This window comes from Pleurodeles waltl, chromosome 1_2 (assembly GCF_031143425.1).
Source record: "Pleurodeles waltl isolate 20211129_DDA chromosome 1_2, aPleWal1.hap1.20221129, whole genome shotgun sequence".
Lineage (NCBI taxonomy): Eukaryota > Metazoa > Chordata > Amphibia > Caudata > Salamandridae > Pleurodeles > Pleurodeles waltl.
Window position 1 is genome coordinate 1,256,066,480 of NC_090437.1, and position 22,051 is coordinate 1,256,088,530.

The following is a 22,051-nucleotide window of genomic DNA, read 5'->3' on the forward strand; positions in this document are numbered from 1 at the left end:
GTCAGCCGATGACGGGCGAAGGTGGGCCCAGTCTTGGACCTACTCTTTATTGCATCTCCTGGCTCTCTTGGCAGCAGCACGGCCTTCCTGCCACTCTGCCTGCTGGGAAATTTAGGCAAGTTTAGGCTCCCCCTAGGAGTTCATTAGTAGCTTGTGTTTCTTTATATGTGCATGCAGTGCTGCAGAGAGGTGTAACATAAATAGCTTTGGGCAGGTGAGTATGGACTAATACTCTCTAATAGCATCTAAGCATAATAACAACATCTCTTTGGGTCAGCCCGGTCTTTGCCACCCCTAGAACTTGAAATAGTCTGAAACAGAGCATCCTACTTTGGGATCTTTAGATGGAACAACATAGGCTTCAAGCTGTGAATGGCACAGTAGGTGATGCAGAAAACTTTCCTGAGCTCTGTCTGAGGATTGCCAGTAAGTTTAGAGATTGTAGGTAAAGTAGAAAGTCGTTATTCATGTGCTTAATTAGGTGCAGCTTGGTAGCTAAATTCTACATTCTTGTGCGTAAGGAGATTATGTCGACAGGATCACCAATGTCCAGCTTAATGGCACATAACTAGTCCAATTCCACGATGTACTGAAACCAGTGTAAAACTCCTATGTTCAGGATTCTTTATATAATAATCAGTATTGGTTTAACACTTTAAAAATCCATAGATGGAATTACATTGTATCCCATATTTGTTTTGGCGGTTTAAATATTTTCCAAATTCATTTATTGTGCACTAATTTGATAAAAACATTCAGAAAAATCACAACAGTTAACTTCTGGTACTGCTTTCCAAGAGTGTATGTAAGAATATTGATAACAAAAGTATTGTCTGACATAAATGTAATTTATTAAGACATAGCTCTATTGGGTGTATATTTTCTAAAAATTAACTTCAAGGGTAGCAACAAAGCCAGTTCTGACACTGTGTGGGAAATTGGGCTTTGATTCCTTTCTAATTCTATGATAGCCTAACTAAATTGTGGGAAGGGGTGTTCAGAATGTCAAGACAATTAGGGGCACCCAGTAGAACGCCACTTTTCTTGCACCCCTCAGAGCCTCCCTAACGTCACCACGTGTGTGCCGTATTTAATATAGGGTGCTCATGGTGGTAGTTAGGGAATTAGCACCAGAATCTTTGATGCTTTGCAGGATAAGTTATATATATTTTGATGATAATCCTGCAAACCACCCAGAGCCCCACTGAAATGAATGGGTGCCTCCTTTTAATGCCTGCTCTAAGCAGGAGTTCAAAGTGCCGAAAAAAATGATGCAAAGAAGTCTCTTTGCTTTCTTTGCGTCACTACCTCTGTCCAGCTACATAATGGTACTGCCAAACTTAGGCATGTTTGGTATCAAATATGTTGGAATCATACCCCAATACTTTTTCAAGTATTTATTATATGATTCCATGCACTTTGGGGGCTCCTTAGAGGACCCCCAGCATTGGTTCCACAGCCTTCTGAGGCCCAGCTGCTGCCACCTCTCAGACAGGTTTCTGCCCTCCTGTTGCTTGAGAAGTTCAAGCCCAGGAAGGCAGAACTAAGGATTTCCTTTGGAAGAGGGGAGCTACACCCTCTCCCTTTGGAAATAGGTGTTACATGGCCCCAAGCCATTGGTATGCTTTGAAGGGACACACTTCGTGCCATCCATGCATAAACCAGTCTACACCAGCTCAGGGACCTCCAGTCCCTGCTCCGGCATGAAAGTGGACAATGGAAAGGGGAGTGACCACTGCCCTGTCCATCACTACCCCAGGGATGGTGCTCAGAGCTCCTCCAGAGGATCCCTGGGTTTTGCCATCTTGAATCCAAGGTTGGAAGAAAACTCTGCGAGCATCCAAGTGGCCAGGCCATGCAGGTGATGTCAGAGCCCCCTCCTGATAGGTGGTCACCCAGCTAAGTGACCAATCCCCCTTTCAGAGCTATTTAGGGTCTCTCCTTTGGGTGGTTCCTCAGATTTGGCTTGCAATATTCCATCAGAGTTCCTCTGCATCCCTTACCTCAACTTCTGACTAAAGAAGCTGCATCAGGATTCTCCAGGACCCGACAATCTACAACAAAGATGAAGACTTCACCTGCAACATTGTTTCTCCAGATCCTTCCATCTTTTGCAACATTTCCCCAGTCGTGCATCCTTTCAGGACAGCCCGCCTTCAGTCTGCACAGGAAAGAAGAAGGAATCTCCCTTGGAGTGAAGGAGTCACTCCCCTGCATCTGCAGACACCAGCAGCAACGACAATTGGCTGCGTGGATCACCTGCTGCGTGGATCCCCTCTCCTGCTGAGCCACATGGATCCTGCAACACGGGAAGTAGTTGGAAGTGGTCCAGACAGTTCTCTCTACCAGCTACCCAACCTTGGTGGAGGTAAGCCCTTGCCTTCCCACGCAGTACAGTACCCCCATGCACCTTGTCTTTTGCAGCTGCCAAGGCTTGTTGGCACTTCTTCCAGGGGTCTTCAGTCTTCGTGTAGCTCCAGCCCCCAGCACTCCTTCCTGTGGTGCACAGCTCCCTGAGTGACTCTCCTGCAGAGTGGGACTCCTTTTCGTAGTACTGCATGGGCTCCTTTTGTACCTTCTGTGTCCCCATCCTGTGGGACTCCTATGAGTGCTGCCTGTGCTTCTGTGGGCTCTCTTCAATTCTGAGGGCTCCCTCTGATTCCTTCTCTTTGATTGAGTCATCCTGGGTCTTGCTGGTCCCAGGCAGCACCACTTTCTGCGTCCTGTGAGTTTTGCTCGTGCCAAGGCTTGTTGGTGGAACCCAGACACACAAACCCAAATGCACTCTTCCTTCCAGTGTGGGACATCACATGCATCCTCCAGGAACTCGACTCCAACTTCACGGCTGCAGTGCTGACTTTCCTTCTTCACTGTCGACCAACTCCTGCAATCCTCAGCATAGTGGGTAGAGGCTTCTGCCCCCACTGGCCTCTGCTGTGTCTTCTGGACTTGGTCCCCTCTTTCCACAGGTCTTCAGGAATCCACCGTTAGTTACTTGCTGTCACCTCTGGGTTTACAATTCTCTTTTTTTCTTCTAAGTGGGTGTTCTGGGGAAATTTTAGTAATTTACTCCTGCTTTCCTGGTTGCTGGGGGTGTGTTGTGGTACTTACCATTGTGCTTCCCTGGTACCCCCGCAACCTTCTCCACACTCCACTTACCTGGTTTGGGGTGACACTCTTGCATTCCAATTTGTTAGTATATGGTTTGTGCTCCCCCTAGATCCACTATTCTCCATTGTGTTTTAAACTTTTTTGCACTGTTATCTAACTATTCTTGTGCCTTTTTCTGACAACTTGTGTATATATCTTGTGTATTACTTACCTCCTAAGGGAGTATTGCCTCTATAGTAATTTTGGTTTTGTGTTATCACAATAACGTACCTTTATTTTTGTAACACTGAGGGCATTCTTTTGTGTGTAAGTACTGTGTGACTATAGTGGTATTGCATGAGCTTTGCATGTCTCCTCGATAAGCCTTGGCTTCTCATCCACAGCTATCTCTAGAGAGCCTGGCTTCTAGACACTGCCTACATTTTACTAATAGGGGATACCTGGAACTGGTATAAGTACTTTAGGTACCCACTACACACCAGGCCAACTTCCTACACAACCTCAACCAGGATCCATCCTGCCACTAAAACCTTGATTGAAATGCAGTGGTATGAATGTGATGAACAAAAGTATATGTGTAACAGGATATCATCACACATGAATAGCAGTCATAAGAATCATCATCATACTGAAGGCTAGTATGGTTATTTCTTTAATGCTGTGTTAGACCTGGCATCCTTGGCATGGTCTTTCATGTCTTTTTTGCCCCAGGTTCCATGTTTTGATTGTGTGCTGGAGTCTGTTTTTGCTTTTTTTGGTACTCTGGGTACTTTACCACTGCTGACCAGAGCTAAAGTGCAAATGTTCCTGTTTAAATTGTATGTGCAATTGGCTTTCCATGATTTGAATATTTGATTTACTAGTAAGTCCCTAGTAAAGTGCACTAGAGATGCCCAGGGCCTGTAAATCAAATGCTTTTAGTGGGCCTGCACCACTGGTTGTGCCACCCACATAGGTAGCCCTGTAAACATGGCTCAGACATGCCACTGCAATGTCTGTGTGTGCAGTTTTAACCTGCCAATTCGACTACCTACTTGTCAGGTCTGAACCTTCTCTTTTTATACATGGAAGGCACTCCTAAGGTAGCCCCTAGGTAGCCCCATGGGCAGGGTGCAGTGTATGTTGAAGGTGAGACATGTGCTAATGTAGGTTACATGTGTTAGCAGTGAAATAATGCTAAATTCAGTTTTCACTGTTGCAAGGCCTATCTCTCTTATGGTTAACATGGGGATTGCCTTTAAATAATTTTAAAGTACAGATTCCCTTTGATTCTCTTTGGGAGCAAATCGAAATATCGAGTTTGGTGTCTCTGAACTCACAATTTAAAAATACATCTTTTAGTAAAGTTGGTTTTTAGAATGTTAGTTTCAAAATGCCACTTTTAGAAAGTGGGCATTTTCTTGCTTTAACAATTCAGTGACTCTGCCTGTTTGTGGATTCCCTGTCTGGGTCAGTTTGACAGTTGGGCTGTTTTTGAATCCCCTCTAGACAGTGAGACAAAGGGGGTTGGGGTGTAGCCTTGTATCTTGATGAGCCATCTGTGATAGAGTGGAGGCAGGAGTGGTCAGTTACACCTGAATGGACTGTGCCTGCCCTCTCACAATGCAGTCTCCAACCCCCTGGTGTGTGTCAGGGGCCTGCCCTGGGCAAGGCAGGATCTTGCACACAAGAGAGACTTCCCTTTGAAGTTTACCCACTTTAAAGGCAGAAAGGGGTAGACGTATTGGCCCCAAAACCCCTGAATCTTCTAGATTCAAGAAGAACCTCTGCCAAGGAGAAGAGCTGAAGAGCTCAGGAGAAGTGCTACCCCTGCTTGTGACTGTGCTTTGCTGGGCTATCTTGCAGTTGCTGCTTCTGCCTGTGAAAGGGGACAAAGACTGGACATTGTTGTTCATTCCTGTCTCAGAAGAACCTCCAAGAGCTTGAACTGAGCTTTTGAAGTCTAAGGGCCATCAAAGACCTCCTCTGCCAGCATCTGGAGTCTCTGTTGAAACTCCTGCCAAGTGGTGCCCGATCCAGTCTCTGGGCCCTTGAAAGATGAAGTTGGCAGAACAGGAGCTGAAAATCCATGCACAGAATGCCGTGCAGAGTAATTTTCGATGCACCATCTGCAACGTGGCTGATAAACGATGAGCTGCGGGCTTCGCGGCTGAAATCGTTGCTTCATCTGCATCGCAGCTGGGAGGTCGACACATCGCAGCTGGAGAAACGACATGCAACACCCACTTGCGGCTGCTGATAACAACACAAACTCCACGCAATGCAGTTTTCAAAGCACTGTGCGATGAGATTTTCCACGCATCGTCCCTGGGCGTCAGAGTCTTCCCAACTCTGCGCAGATCTGAGGTGCCCCGCCTGGAAATCGATGCACCGCTCTCTTGCGAGGGAGAAAAATGATGCATCGCTGACCTTACCGGATAAGAAATTACGCCCGCCTTCATTGCGAGGAAGGAATCGACGCATCACTGACTTTTCCGATGCACGTTCACCCATGAAGCTTTGTTTTAGACACATGCCAGGTACTTTGTGCAAAATCATCGTTTCCATTGTTTTCTAAGGAGTAATACTCTTATTATTTTGAATTTTTTTATTTTAACTTGTGTATGTTTTATTTTTGTCGTTTTTGTCTTGTTTGATTCAGATGAACATTACCTATTTTTCTAAACTGGTGTGGTGTCCATTTTGTAGTGTTTTCACTGAATTAATGTGTGTGTTGGTATAAATACTTTACACATTGCTTCTGAGTTAAGCCTGCCTGCTCGTGACAAGCTACCAAGGGGCTGAGAGGGGGTTAATCAGGTGTGTTTCATATTTGCCCTGACTAGAGTGAGGGTCCTTGCTTGGACAGGGAGTAAACTGATTGCCAACCAAAGACCCCATTTTAATCCACCAATGGCACACAAACAGAAACTTGCCTATATTTTAAGTCAAGGCACTTATGAGAACATGGGTTAATGTTTGGGGGGTATATGACTCCTTCCAAAGCATTAGGGACAAAATCTTGTTAGGTCTAACACAGTTTAATAAATAAGCCTGGGTTTAACCCCTAGTAATGTGTGGCACTGAGCCAACAGACTTAACTAAGGAAAAGTTTGTAAAGTATTTAGCAATACAAAGCAATTAAAAAGTCAAAATACAGTACAATAAAAATCTCACAACTAATTTGTAACTATAGATTTTTTTAAATATGAAAAATGGCAAACAAATGTTAAACTCCAATTAGAGAAACCAGAGATAGCAATTTTACCTTTTTTAGGGCAAAAAGCACCAAACCAGAAATAAAGATGAGAAGTTGATGTTTACAGTTGACCGGGTCCTAGTCTAGATTTGTGCCTTCAGTCTAGGGGACTGATTTAGTGATTGGTTTTCTGTGTACTCCATCACAAATGTATCTCCTTTGATTGCAAGCTTCCTCCTATGGCAATGAATTAGGAGCAATCGGAGGAAGAGCACTGTAACATCACTCTTATTTTGGGTGGATGCTGTAATGTTCTCTTTTATCTCACACAGGAAAAATTGACCCCATGCTCTGTGCGGGAATTTGTTTTTTGGTTTTCTGAAACAAACTCCTACTTTGAGACTTTAGTCCTGATTACATCCTTGGCGGATGGGATACTCCGTCACAAATGTGATGGACATTGCTTCCACTGTATTACAAGATCCATTATATCCAATGGGATATGTGGAACTTGAACAAACATTAAACTTTTTGGGGCATATTTGAGAAAAAAAAGCACTGCAGCCAGTGCAGTGCCACTTTTTATGAGACCCTTAGTACCCACTAATGCCACAATGTGTTTAAAATTTAAAATACAGCATAGCATGGTGGTAGTTAGGGGGCAATAGCATAAATTATTTGACACTATTGATGTACTGAACAGGCACTAAAAGTAGCCTAAAGAAATGATGCAGTGGAATCTCATAGATTCCACTGCATCATTTTTGCGGTCCCATTAACCAGGGGAACACTCCCTTTGTATACATTATGAATGACACATGCATAATGAGGTGCAAAGGGTTACAAAGTGGCTCAATGCATGCATTGCCCCACTTTGTAAATATGGTGCTGCTATTTTTTAAGCCTAACCCCACATTAGAAATTTGTAACACCCTGTTGAAGGTTGCCATGGACACATCTCTGCTTTGGCACTACATTCAACTATGTGAAATCCCGGTTCTGCTGTATCAAACAGTGCAAGAACATGCATATAATCAAGTTCAACCGTTGCTTGACAAAGGACAGGTACAAGGTGCCAGAGAAGGGCACGAATTGAAAGAATCATGTTAGATCCACTGCACCTAAGTGAACATGAAGTCTTAAAAACATATACATTGGACATGCATTCTATCCAATATATGCTTACATTATAAGATAATGTGTTGCGGTCCAGTTTAGCCATATGTACTGCCCTACCACTGCTTCTAAAAATCCTGGTTGTGTTAAATGTTTTAGTAAATGGTTCAAATCAGCATGGAGTTGGTATGGTTCATGGTATGGCACAATCAACATTCTGTGGAATATTAAAATAAGTAATTGATGCTTTTATCAATATTCAGCAGCAACACATTAATAACAGGCACTCTAACAAAAAATGTTGCCAAAGCCAATTTATATGCATTGGTAGGTTTACCAAATTTGATAGGAGCCATAGACTGTACTCATGTAGTTTTAGTGGCACCCTGGATGCATAAACAAATATACAGAAATCGGAAGATGCAGCACACAATAAATGTTCAGATGGTGTGTGATGCAAAACCCTGTTTTACGTACTGCTGTGACTGCTGCCTTATTTCAACACATGGCTGAATGATACTCTGGAGAAGCAACATACCACATACAATGGAAGCACATCATCCACAGAGTACATAAATACTTGGTAAGTATGATCATCCACTCCCATTTATAAAAGATATGGTAAATGTAAGTGTACTACTCATTAATGTAAATGTATTTTTCTCATGTAGCTCATGTAGGTGATGCTGGTGACTCCTTGAAGTCTTGGCTCGGGACCCCACTGCGTAATCCTGGCAACATGCAGGTCAGACCAGGCATTAAAATAACCCAAGCACAAGTATATAAGGAAAACACAAGCAAAACACTCTGCCAACCTGGAAAACAACATGGGCCTACTCCTGTTACAACTTGGGGCACCAGGGAGACCAGCACAACCCCCAACATCACCACCATATCATCCAGCACCACCTCAGTCGCCACCACCCAGATCACAGAGGCAGCACAGAAGAAGGGACTGATGACCTCCTCCTCCCTGATTGCCCTCAGGGAGGAGAAGGTCATCACCTTCTACTGGTTGCGCCGAGAATCAATTGCACAGCTCTTTAGCCTCAATGCGCCAGAACTGCAGGCAATGGTTGGGCAATCTACCACCATCCCACCGAGCTCCTGGCTGTGTGTCACCTCCTTGCATCTGGATCCTTTCAGATCACAGCAGCACAAGTGTGTGGAGTATCACAGCCCTCCCTGTATGCAGTGCTCTCCTTTGTTCTGGATGCAATTATCAGCCTCACACCCCAACACATAAACTTCCTCAACACCCAGCAATTGCAGTTGGAAATTAATCAGGGCTTCTACACAATTTCTGGGTTTCCCCATGTCCTCAAAGCTATAGACTGCACCTATGTGCTACTTGTACCACCTGCAGCAACAGATCATGTGTACCGCAACCAGAAGCACACATACTCGATAAATGTGCAGGTCATCATGTATCATCGTGGCTTAATCCTCAATGTGCTGGCCAAATACCCAGGCAGTGTCCGTGATGCGTAGATCTTCTGCAACTCCATCATCAACCATAGGTGTCAGGATGGAGAATATGGGCATGGCCTGCTTGTAAGCAAGCAGAAAGTACCTAACAAACACAAGATCAGATAGGTATGGGGGACACAATACACAGTTCACTCTCTGCCTGCCCAAATAGGAACTGCACAATGAGGCCTCTCACACATCCATGCACTCTACTTCTTTACACATATCTAATGCAAGTCACCCTGACATGCAGGTAAAGACATCTCAAATCACATTTGCATATGTTGCATGATGTAAAGGCACACAGCTATGCATGGGAGACAGCAAATCTGCTCTACATCTCTGCGTGTGAGAAAGGTATCTACACTGGGGGTGATCACATGCAACACACATGGGACATCAGCCGTTTCATGTCTCATGCATCAGGGATTAGGAGCCTCAGCTACCAGTCCCTTGCGCCACTTTGTGCAACATTTGTTTGTTGTTCTGCTGACACAGTGTGCCAGGCCATAATTACAAGGCCACGCAAAGCCACCTTCCATGGCATGTCACAGCCTTGTAAATGTAGCCAACTTACATGCATAACACTGTGTGAAAGAACCATTCCATGGGTGTCGCTTGGGGTATACCCACAAAACACTCATGGAAAACAAAGCTAACTGACTTATTCACACATTTACAAGTTTGGGAATGTATCACAGTTTTACGCCATCTCAAGGGTGGAGTAAGAATGATGCAACAGGGAGAAACATCTTCATCACTCCCTGTATCTTCCTCTTTCAATGTGTGCTGCATTCTGTAGCACACATAGAAACATGGAAACGCCCCTTGTGATGGTTTATGCGCAGGAAGGTGTTCCGTCCTGCACAAAAATAATCACCCACACAATGCAGGCCCCCCTGCATCATGGTGCAAGGATGCCTGCCTTGGCGCTAGGCATCAATTTGTGTATCAGTGCAGCGGGAGATATGGTGCATTCCTGGCCTTCCCTGGTGATGCATGGCAGCACAGCAAGGCACTTGCTGCACTACTCTGTGCCAGGGGCCTCATAAATGAGGCCATAGGTGTTAGATATTAGATGAAAAACCAACATCCATGCCCAGGTGATATGTAGCTGTACACATGTCTAATGCTATGTCAAATAACTCAAATCTCACATGTGTGAAGTGTAATGTTACACACAGACATCACTCACCGTGCTACTGAGGCAGCAGCCTTGGCTGGAAGGGGCACCTGCATACACAAATTCCATTCTGAAAGCTAAGAAGTACCCCTATAACCCCTGATGCAAGTGTAAATGTGTACTTTCAAGGCAACTTGTGTGTAAGACCAGTTTTATGGACCCCACATTGGAATGAGAACCCAAGTAATGTGTGCCAGCACACATAGAAAGAGGAAAAACATGGGAAGTAATGAAAGTATTTATCCCTGTTACATCCTTCTTTCGCCACCCCTGAGGTGGCATGGGAATCTGATGCATTCCCAGGCTTGTAAATCTGGGAATGGGTCAAAATTCTTTAGGTTCCATGGGTGTTGCATGGGAACACCCAAGCAACACCCACGGAATGTTTATTTGACGCAGTATTTTGTGTGAAAGGTATACATATTTCAAAGGCCATGAAAAGCAATTCAAGGTGGCTTTGCGTGGCCTTGTAAATATGGGCTGACACATTGTGCCACTGGAGCTTCTTTGGAAATTGACACTCCGCAGGTGCAGAGTGCCGCCAGTGCCTCGTAAATGAGGCCCAAGGTGAGGTAAACATGGAATGATGGTGCACTTCAGACAATGAAGACAGTGAGCTGGAATGTGCTAATTGTGTAAAGTCAGTGCAGATTACCTCTCTTTGCTGTTTCAACGTGAGTGTGCCAGCATACTACTCTATGGCCTGCAGATAGAGCATTTTTGCACTGGGATATGGCTGCCACCCCCTTTTGAAATTGCATAGTGACCACATTGTCCCACACTGCGACTTACCCTGTGGTTGTTGTAGTTTGTCATATACTCCACTGTTGTGTCCTTGGACTCTCGTCACCCACTACTCAGGGATGACAGTTGCCACCATCTCCTCCAGGTCCTCTTGGGGTGCTGGACATCCACCTCTGGTCTGCAATAATGCCTTGCAGTTGCTGGGCAGTTTCTCCTTTGCTCTGAGTTTGCAATCATGCCAACGCTTCTTTCAGTCAATGATTGTCCTCTTGACCTATGCCACACTGTTGACTTAGTCCACTATGGAATGCCATATATCCTCTTTCCTCCCTAACAGCAATTTTGAGGTAATGAATAGCTGTTGTTGATACAGCGTCACCTTACGGATCAAGATGTTGTTCTCCTCCTCACTGAACCTACACTACTTCTTCCTCTTCCCCTTCCCCTTCTCCTGGCGCCTCGCTGGACATCCTATCTTGTACATGGGTTGTTGAGGTTGTCCTGGGGTGTCTGGTCTTCAGGGGTCTCCATTTCTGCTTCTGCAGTGTCTAGTGTTGTAGTTTTGTATGAAGCAGCATATTGTGTTTTTTTTTTTTACGTTTGTAGGCACAAAAGTGACACTAGGTTGGCTAGCATCAGATTATATGCCGCAAATCAGGCTAGCGTCCCTTTTGCAGCACTAGCGTAATTTTGGTTTATGACATGGCACACAGGCTAGTGTAACAGAACTGAGCTTGCCTCCTGTTGGTGAAGTCTGAGGGACATCAAGGACGTCGCTCTGCCAGCACCTGGACTCTCTGCTGAGACTCCTGCCCTGCTGCTCCTTGCTTGGACAGGGGGTAACCTGACTGCCAATTAAAGACTCCATCTCTAACATTGGTGATCAGCAATCAGGATTGGACTTCTAGTTGTACTTGACGTACAGTGATTAAGTGTAGACTACTGTTTTCAATGCAGACCATTACGTGACCACATACTACTTGTCACTGTGATTTTGCTTTTTTTCTCTTTAGACTTTTTTTGTACTTATGTTTTTGGTGATCTTTTGATTGATTCTGAACTTTTCATTGAGAACTCTTCTTTCTGCCTTGGAACTTTGCACTTTTGATTTGCCATCATGTCCCAATTGGGAGATGCACCAGCTGGAGCTGATTTTGAGTTAGGGAAAATGGAAAATTACACAGTTGCTCAGTTGAAACAGTTCTGTAAGGATCTTGCCTGTCCCATTAAGAGCTCCACCAGGAAGGAGGAGCTGCAAAAGGCACTGTGGGCCTGGGTGTCAGCAAAGGGGCTGAGGGGCACACAGAGGAGGAGGATGAGGATGAGGAGGTGCAGAGTATACACAATGGTGTACTGGGTGGATGAGTTATGCCTGTGGAGGGGGGTCTCCAGGGCAGGTATGTCATTCAAGGGTCTGACTCCCGAAGAGTTACAGAACAGGCAGGCAAGGAGGGCTCACCAGTTGGAATTAGATGGAAGAGAGGAGACTGGCCATTGAAGAGAAAAAGTTACTACTGGCTCATGAGCTCAGCTTGAGGGACCTGGATCAGAAGAGCCAGTCCAGTAGGGATGGTGGCAGCAGTACCTCAGTGCAACCTGAGAGAAGGCTACACATTCCAAAGGACTTAGTGAATGACTATAAGAGAGAGGATGACATACACTTGTGGTTCAAGGGATATGAGTCTGCTCTCCATATGAACCTGGTCTCTGAGGCACATTGGGGAGTGGGTCTGTGAAAGCACTTTGAGGTAGAGGGGAGGTACAGTCTGACATCCTCAGGGGATCCTCAGGGACTCACCTATGCCATAATAAAGGTCACCCTACTCACAAAATATGGTCTGAACTCTGAGGAGGATAAGGACAAGTTTAGGTCCTTCAAAAAGTAGGAGACCCAAACTTGGTTGGAGTGTGCAGATTCCTTTTGAAGGTCACTGGATGGTTAGGAGAAGGGCAGTAAGGTGAGGAGTTGATTCCAGGTGGGTGGGAGCCAAATGAGATGACACTTGTCTCACTAGGGGACAGTGAGATGGTCCAGAGAACCATAGTGCCTGAGAACAGTAAGAAGTACAGGCGTTGGGTGACCATCAATGGACAGAGCGTGAAGGCTCTGAGAGACACAAGAGCCAGTGTATCTACAGTGAGGAGTCACTTGATGTCTGAAGAGCAGATAGATCCCCGTGTACTTCACCAAGTAGATGCAGTGGACAACTCAGAGTGCCGGTGCAGAGTGGCACAGGTTCCCTTTGAATGGGGGGCGGTCTCAGGTTCCTTGAAAGTAGCTGTGAATCCAACCATGCCTGTAGATTGTTTGCTTGGCAATAACCTGGAGGATTCACCTTGGAAAGAGGTGGAACGAAAGTCACACTTGGTGATGTTGGGTCTGCCTGGGTGTGTGTGTGTGTCTACCCAGTCTATGGCAGCCCGTCAGGGTGATCAGGAGACCCTGAAGCCTGAAAGAGTGGCCCAGGTGTCTGCCAGAAGGAGGAAGGGCAAGGGATGTGAGAAACTGGCTCCAAAGGTTCCCATGGTCCAGGAGGAGGCTGAACCTGAGGAGGAGGCCCTGGAGCCTACAGGGGAACAGGTGGCTGAACTGGGGGAGGTCCCAGAGCTGTCACAGTGGCAGCAGGAAGGGGGCCCACCATGGAGGCATTCTTTGAGGCACAGAAAGTACGCCCTACTCTGGATGGTTTGTGGCAGCAGGCTTCAGACCAGGTGTCTGGCAAGGAGCCTGAATCACATTTGATTTATTGGGAGGAAGGCCTCCTATATAGTGAGCATAAAGTTCCTGAGCCTGGGTCAGCCTGTTTTCTGGTGGTACCCCAGGGCTTCAGAGCCGTCCTACTGGGTCTAGATCATGATGTGCCTTTAGCTGGTCATTTGGTGCAGGACAAGACCTTTGAGCGGCTTGTCACCCACTTTTACTGGCCCCAAATGCACAGGCACTCAGATGCTCACTGAACATCTTACCAAACTTGTCAGGCAAGTAGCAAGTGTGGGAGGAAATGCAAGGCTCCCCTCCAACCTTTTTCAGTGGTTAGTACCCCTTCTGAAAGGGTTGGTATTAATATTGTGGGGCCTCTGGATTCCAAGACAGCCATGGGCAACAGGTTCATCCTGGTGTTGGTGGACCATGCCACCCGGTACCCAGAAGCCATTCCTCTAAGGTCAGTCACCTCCCCTGTGGTGGGACGTGCATTGATGAATGTTTTTACCTGCATGGGGTTCCCCAAGAAAGTGGTATCTGATTGGGTACCAACTTCATATCAACATATATGAAGTCTCAGTGGAGGGAGTGTGGGGTAACATGTATGTTAACCACTCCTTACCACCCCCAAAGCAATGGTCTTGTTGAGAGGTTCAACCGCACCTTGAAGGCCATGATTATGGGCCTATCTGAACCGTTGATGTGTAAGTGGGACATCCTCTTGCTATGGCTTCTGTTCACCTACAGGTAGGTGCCTCAAAAAGTGCTTGGATTTAGTACTTTTGAGCTATTGTATGGCCACCCTGTCAGGGTACCTTTGAGTCTGGTAAAGGAGGCTTTGGAGAAAGCCCCCAGTAAACCCCCTCAGGATGCATTCAGCTTAGAAACCAGACTGCCCGCTTCAGTGGTCTCGCACAAGAGAACCTAGAGGCAAGCCAAGAGGACATGAAATGCTGGTATGACCAGAATGCCACTGTGGTCGAGTTTCAGCCTGGCCAGAAAGTGTGGGCAATGGCGTCAGTGGAGCCCTGGGTGCTCCAGGACAAGTGGACTGGGCCATTTGAGGTGGTGAAGCACAAGACTGAAGTCAGCTACCTGGTGGACTTGCAGACTCCCAAGAATCCCTTGAGGGTCCTGCATGTGAACCTCCTCAAGCCACACTTTGAGCAAACAGAGTTAACAATGCTCATAGCAACAGACGATGGGGTGAAGGAGAACGATAGGTCTGTGGAGGGTCTGAACTTCTCCTCCTCCCTGACCCCAGACAACAGAAGGACTGTCGCCAGGTGTTGGATCAGTTCACCTCCCTTTTCTCCTTGATCCCAGGGGTCACACACTTGTGTACAAATGATGTGGACACATCGGACAGTCCTCCTGTTAAACATAAAGGCCCATATTTATAATTTTTGACGCAAAACTGCGCCAACGCAGTTTTGCGTCAAAAAAATTAGCGCCGGCTAACGCCATTCTGAAGCGCCATGCGGGCGCCGTATTTATTGAATGACGTTAGGCGGCGTTAGCCGCCAACGCTGTCTGGTGTGCGTTAAAAAAAACGACGTACACCAGGCAGCGCCGGCGTAGGGGGAAAATGGCGTATGGGCGTCTAGAAATGGTGCAAGTCAGGCTGAGGCAAAAAAATCGCCACAACCCGATTTGCGCCATTTTTTTACGACGCCCATCCCCCATTGAAATGACTCCTGTCTTAGCAAAGACAGGAGTCATGCCCCCTTGCCCAATGGCCATGCCCAGGGGACTTCTGTCCCCTGGGCATGGCCATTGGGCATAGTGGCATGTAGGGGGGCACAAATCAGGCCCCCCTATGCCACAAAAAAAAAAAAAAAACTTACCTGGACTTACCTTAATGTCCCTGGGGTGGGTCCCTCCATCCTTGGGTGTCCTCTTGGGGTGGGCAAGGGTGGCAGGGGTGGTCCCTGGGGGCAGGGGAGGGCACCTCTGGGCTCATTCTGAGCCCACAGGTCCCTTAACGCCTGCCCTGACCCAGGCGCTAAAATCCGGCGCAAATGCGGGTTTTTTAGTCCCGCCCACTCCCGGGCGTCATTTTTGCCCGGGAGTATAAATACGACACATATGCATCGCAGTCATTTTTTAAGACGGGAATGCCTACCTTGCATATCATTAACGCAAGGAAGGTGTTCACGCAAAAAAATGACGCTAACTCCATGAACTTTGGCGCTAGACGCGTCTAACGCCAAAGTATAAATATGGAGTTAGTTTTGCGTCGAATTTGCGTCGAAAAAAACGACGCAAATTCGGCGCAAACGGAGTATAAATATGCCCCAAAGTTTACAGAGTGACTGACAAGGTTAGGGCTAACATCAAAGATAACGTTTCTAAGATGTTAACATTAGGGGCTATTGAGTTTTCCAGTAGCCCTTGGGCCAACCTTGTGGTCTTGGTCCCAAAAGCTGCTGCTCCTGGTGCCACTCCAGAACTCCGGTTCTGTGTGGATTACCGGGGACTCAATGCAGTCACCAAGACTGATGTGCACCCCATCCCCCGAGCTGATGAGCTCATTGACTGGTTAGGGTTGCCAAATACCTAAGTACTTTTGATCTCACCTCTGGGTATTGGCAGATTGCCCTACCTGACGGGACTAAGGAGAGGTCTGCATTCTCCACATCAGATGGGCATTACCAGTTTAGGGTGATGCCCTTTTGGATGAAGAATGCCCCTGCCACCTTTCAGAGGTTGGTCAACCAGGTGTTGGCTGGGCTGCATGATTTCAGTGCAGCCTACCTGGATGACATTGCTGTGTTCAACTTCACTTGAGAGGAGCAGTTACAGCACCTCAGTAAAGTGTTGGAGGCCCTGCAAAAGGTAAGCCTCACTATTAAGGGAAGTAAGTGGCAAATAGGGCAGGGTTCTGTGGTGTACTTGGGACACCAGATGGGGAGTGGCCAGGTGGCACCCCTGCAGCCAAAGATTGACACCATTCTGGCTTGGGACCTCCCAAGACCCAGGCTGAGGTAAGAGCCTTTTTAGGTCTCACTGGATACTCTAGGAGGTTTGTCAAGAGGTATGCCACTATTGTTGCTCCCTTGACTGAGTTGACTTCCAAAAACCAGCCCAGAAATTTGATCTGGACTGAGTCTTGCCAGACAGCGTTTGATGCCATTAAAGCAGCTATGTGCACAGCACCTGTGCTGAAGGCACCTGATTTCTCCAAGGAGTTTGTTGTGCAAACTGATGCTTCAGAGCATAGTATAGGAGCAGAGTTATCACAGCTAAATGAAGAGGGCCTAGATCAATCTGTAGCCTTCATTAGCAGGAGGTATTTCCCTGGGAACGTAGGTGGAATGCAATTGAGTGTGAAGCATTTGCTGTGGTCTGGGCACTGAAGAAGCTAAGACCCTACTTGTTTGGGACTCATTTCCGGGTTCAGAGAGACCACAGGTCCCTCAGATGGTTAATGTAGATGAGGGGTGAGGATCCTAAATTGATGAGGTGGTCCGTCTCTCTGCAGGGAGAGTAATTTACGATGGAACACCACCCCGGCACAGAACACGCCAATGCTGATGGTCTGTTCAGATTCTTCCGCCTTAGTGATGAGAACTCCCATGACGTTGGGTAGTTGCTCCCCACTTTCAGCTGGGGGGGACATGTGTTAGACTTGGCATCCTTGGTGTGGTCTCCCATAACTTGATGTCTCTATTTCCCAGGTTGTTTCTGTGTGCTGGACTCTGTTTTGGATGCTCTGGACACTTTACCACTGCTGACCTGTGCTACAGTGTAAATGTTCCCTGTGTAAATTGTACGTGTAAGTGGCTTTCCATGATTGGCATATTTGATTTACTAGCAAGTCCCTAGTAAAGGGCACTAGAGGTGCCCAGGGCCTGTAAATCAAATGCTAGCACTGGTTGTGCCACCCATATTAGTAGCCCTGTAAACATGGCTCAGACCTGCCACTGTAGTGTCTGTGAGTGCAGTTTTAAACTGCCAGTTCAACTTGGTAAATGTACCCATTCGCCAGGCCTAAACCTTCCCTTTTTATACACGTAAGGCACCCCTAAGGTAGGCCCTAGGTAGCCCCATGGGCAAGGTGCACTGTATGGTAAAGGTGGTACATGTCTGTATGTGTTTTACATGTCCTGGCAGTGAAATACTGCCAAATTCAGTTTTCTCTGTTGCAAGGTCTATCTCTCTCATAGACTTACATGGGGGCTGCCTCTAAATATCATTAAAGTGCAGATTGCATTTGGGGGCAGATAGACATGTGGAGTTTGTCGTCTCTGAACTCACAATTTAAAAATACATCTTTTAGTGAAGCTGGTTTTTAGATTGTGTGTTTGAAAATGCCACTTTTAGAAAGTGGGCATTTTCTTGCTTAACCCATTATGTGACTCTGCTTGTTTGTGAATTCCCTGTCTGGGTCAGTTTGACAGTTGGGCTGTTTGCACCTCTCCTCGAGACAGTGACACAAAGGGAGCTGGAGTGTAGCCTGCATATCCTCATGGTCCATCTGGACTGAGGGGAGGGGAGGAGTACCATACTGTTTGCAAAGTTAGTGAAAACAGGGTTGAGGGACATCAGCTGCATAGGTGGGCTGCTTCCTCATCGGGTGAGTCCCATTATGTTCAGGTGTTACAAATGGGGTCTTTGGTTGGCAGTCAGGTTACCCCCTGTCCAAGCAAGGACACTCACTCTAGTCAGGGTAAAAGAGAATCACCCTCAGTTAACCCCCGCTCACCCCCTTGGTAGCTTGGCACGAGCAGTAGGCTTAACTTCAGAGTGCTAGGTGTAAAGTATTTGTACCAACACACACAGTAACTTAAAGAAAACACTACAAAATGACACAGCACAGGTTTAGAAAAATAGAGAATATTTATCTAAACAAAACAAAACCAAAACAACAAAAATCCTCAATACACAAGTCAAGTTATCAATCAAAAAGCAAAAAGAGCCCTCATTTAGTTTTAAACACACACTAACATTGTTAGAGTGAAAATGTACCATGTGTGCGTCAAAAATAACCCCTCATGGGCCAGTGTGCATCAAAAAGGACTTGCAATGCATCGATTTCACTCACGAGGAAGACCTTGCGTTGTTTCTCCTTTCAGCGGGTCGGGGTGCATCATTTCTTCTCTCCGCAGGAGAGCGATGCGTCGATCCGGTCAGCACTTTTGGGTATGGGCAGGCCTTACGTTGTTTTTACACGATGTTTGCGTTGGAAATCCAGCCACGCGATGATCCAAAAACCACGCAGCACGGTTTGCGATCTCCAAGCCTCCATCAGAGATGCTGCACATCGTTTCTCCAGCTCTATGCGTCAATTCTTCGGTCGCGTTGCAGGCGAGTGTCAATTTTCAGCCGTGAAGCCGGCGGTACGCCAATTTTTCTGCTGCAGATCGGAGTCACGTCGTTCTTTTCCCCACACGGCGTTCTTTGCGTGGATTTCTTCGTCTTAGGCTGCCAGCTTCTCCTTTCAGGGTCCGAGGAACTGGATAAGCACCACAGGGCAGAGTAGGAGTCTCTCCAGAGACTCCAGGTGCTGGCAGAGAGATGTCTTTGCTTCCCCTGAGACATTAAACAACAGGAGGCAAGTTCTCAATCAAGCCCTTGGAGGTCTTCACAAGATGAAAGGCACACAAAGTCAAGTCTTTGCCCTCTTACTCTGGCAAAAGCAGCAACTGCAGGGTAGCTCCACAAAGCACAGTCACAGGCAGGGCAGCTCTTCTTTCTCAGCTCTTCTCCAGGCAGAGGTTCCTTTTGGTTTCCAGAAGTGTTCTAAAGTCTGTTGTTTTGGGTGCCCTTCTTATACCCATTTTCTCCTTTGAAGTAGTCCTACTTCAAACTAAAGTCTCTTTTGAATGTGAAATCCTGCCTTGTCCAGGACAGGCCCCAGAAACTCACCAGGGATTTAGAGACTGCATTGTGTGAGGGCAGGCACATCCCTTTCAGGTGTGAGTGACCACTCCTCCCCTCCCTCCTAGCACAGATAGCTCATCAGGAAATGCAGACTACACCCCAGCTCCCTTTGTGTCACTGTCTGGTGTGAGGTGCAACCAGCCCAACTGTCAAACTCACCCAGACAGGGAATCCACAAACAGGCAGAGTCACAGAAATGGTATAAGCAAGAAAATGCTCACTTTCTAAAAGTGGCATTTTCAAACACTCTGGCGGTCATTCTGACCCTGGCGGTCAAAGACCGCCAGGGCGGAGGACCGCGGGAGCACCGCCGACAGGCCGGCGGTGCTCCAATGGGGATTCCGACCGCGGCGGTAAAGCCGCGGTCGGACCGGCACCACTGGCGGGCTCCCGCCAGTGTACCGCCGCCCCATTGAATCCTCCACGGCGGCGCAGCTTGCTGCGCCGCCGAGGGGATTCCGACCCCCCCTACCGCCATCCAGATCCCGGCGGTCGGACCGCCGGGATCCGGATGGCGGTAGGGGGGGTCGTGGGGCCCCTGGGGGCCCCTGCAGTGCCCATGCCACTGGCATGGGCATTGCAGGGGCCCCCGTAAGAGGGCCCCTAAATGTATTTCACTGTCTGCTGCGCAGACAGTAAAATACGCGACGGGTGCAACTGCACCCGTCGCACAGCTTCCACTCCGCCGGCTCAATTCCGAGCCGGCTTCATCGTGGAAGCCTCTTTCCCGCTGGGCTGGCGGGCGGCCTGAAGGCGACCGCCCGCCAGCCCAGCGGGAAAGTCAGAATTACCGCCGCGGTCTTTCGACCGCGGAACGGTAAGCTGACGGCGGGACTTTGGCGGGCGGCCTCCGCCGCCCGCCAAGGTCAGAATGAGGGCCACAATCTCAAAATCAACTTCACTAAAAGATGTATTTTTAAATTGTGAGCTCAGAGTCCGCAAACTCCAGATGTCCATCTGGTCTAAAAGGGAATCTACACTTTAATCATATTTAAAGGTAGCCCCCATGTTAACCTATGAGAGGGACAGGCCTTGCAACAGTGAAAAACAAATTTAACAATATTTCACTGTTAGGACATATAAAACACATTACTATGGGCCTGATTACAACTTTGGAGGACGGTGTTAAACCGTCCCAAAAGTGGCGGATATACCACCTACCGTATTACGAGTCCATTATTTCCTATGGAACTCGTAATACGGTAGGTGGTATATCCGTCACTTTTGGGACGGTTTAACACCGTCCTCCAAAGTTGTAATCAGGCCCTATATGTCCTACCTTTACCATACACTGCACCCTGCCCTTGGGGCTACCTAGGGCCTACCTTAGGGGTGCCTTGTATGTAAGAAAAGGGAAGGTTTAGGCCTGGCAAGTGGGTACCCTTTGCCAAGTCGAATTTACAGTTAAAACTGCGCACACAGACACTGCAGTGGCAGGTCTGAGACATGGTTGCAGAGATACTTATGTGGGTGGCACAACCAGTGCTGCAGGACCACTAGTAGCATTTGGTTTACAGGCCCTGGGCACCTCTAGTGCACTATACTAGGGACTTACTAGTAAATCAAATATGCCAATCATGGATAAACCAATCAACAATACAATTTACACAGAGAGCATATGCACTTTAGCACTGGTTAGCAGTGGTAAAGTGCTCAGAGTTCAAAAGCTAACAGCAACAGGTTATAGGAGGCAGGAGGCAAAAAGATTGGGAATGACCCTGCATAAACTCAAAAGTCTAACAGTCAGCTATCATAATGTAAGAAAAAAACCAGTCCATTCCTTTGTTCTTTATCTGGTACGACTGTTATCATTGGTTCTGAGGAGCAGGAGCTAACAAAGAACCTTCTCTGTCTTTCTTCCCAGTAGGAGAAATCAAATATAAAACATTTAAAATATTTGCCAATGTGTGAGTGTTATTCGACAGACAACACAAATTACAACAGACTAAGCAGCTAATCTTGTTTTTCTCTAGAGAATGGATTTATAACTGCAAAGGTAAAAGCTATTCACTTTAATTGATGGAAGACAAAATCAATGAAGCGGTTGAATTAAATACATTCTTCCCACTTGCTCCCAAGCATGATAAACAATAATTTCTCTTAACTTAGCAGCGGTTTTCAACATGGTGCATTGCCAGTCGCCCGGCTTTGCGGTTTCCGTAGTAAAATACACTCTGCCAAAGTAACTAATAACAGGACGCTTTTGAAGTTCGTTCTGTGTGATTAACTATATGTAATTCCGCAATTTTTTGCTTTTATAGCAAGACGTGAGGCAAACAGAAAACAATGTCCTTCTGCAAACGGTATCTTCCTAAGCAAACGTCAGTAGTCCATGTTTTATGTGTTGATATGAACATTTTAGCCAGCACAGAACACTCCACCAGCAGGACTTGAATGAGACAAGAAGGTAGCATCACGTCCAAACAATCCACTAACAGCTCCAGTGGAAAGCCACAAATGGAGGCCGTTCAACCTTCTCAACGAAGAAGCATAGAAAACTAAAACTGCAAGGAAGTATTTTTTGTTTTGTGATTCACCACAATTTTCTGGGATGATGTTGCTCTGTTTTCAGTCTCTGTACTGGGATACATGTTTCTTGCCTGAAGCTCCTGGGGACTAAAGTGCATCAGCTCAACTGTCACACAGCTGGTGAATGACC